Raw genomic sequence first — 327 nt, forward strand, 5'->3', positions numbered from 1 at the left:
TAGGGGTTCTACTGCAATTTCATTTTATTAAATTGAAACATAGAAATTCACTGAGGGCCTACTTACCATTTTATTTCAAATCTGGTAGTGCATATAATCATGTATTATGCGAGACCAGCTAGTAGTGGTCATCAGTTTATATAACATGCAGCCAGTGTAAAGTGTAGGAAGCAAAAATGTTGCCTTTGGAAACAACGCCTTAAGTGATATTAATTATAAATTAACATTAAATTGCAAACTTAAATTCGAAATAAAGCCTATGAACATGTTTTTGCACTGATTTTTTTTATGATAAAGTCAGTCTAAATCAAAAGTTCCAATATTTCC

The sequence above is a fragment of the Anneissia japonica genome, unplaced genomic scaffold, assembly GCF_011630105.1.
Source record: "Anneissia japonica isolate Jap-2015-1 unplaced genomic scaffold, ASM1163010v1 scaffold1239_len605302_cov174, whole genome shotgun sequence".
NCBI classification, from domain to species: Eukaryota; Metazoa; Echinodermata; class Crinoidea; order Comatulida; family Comatulidae; genus Anneissia; species Anneissia japonica.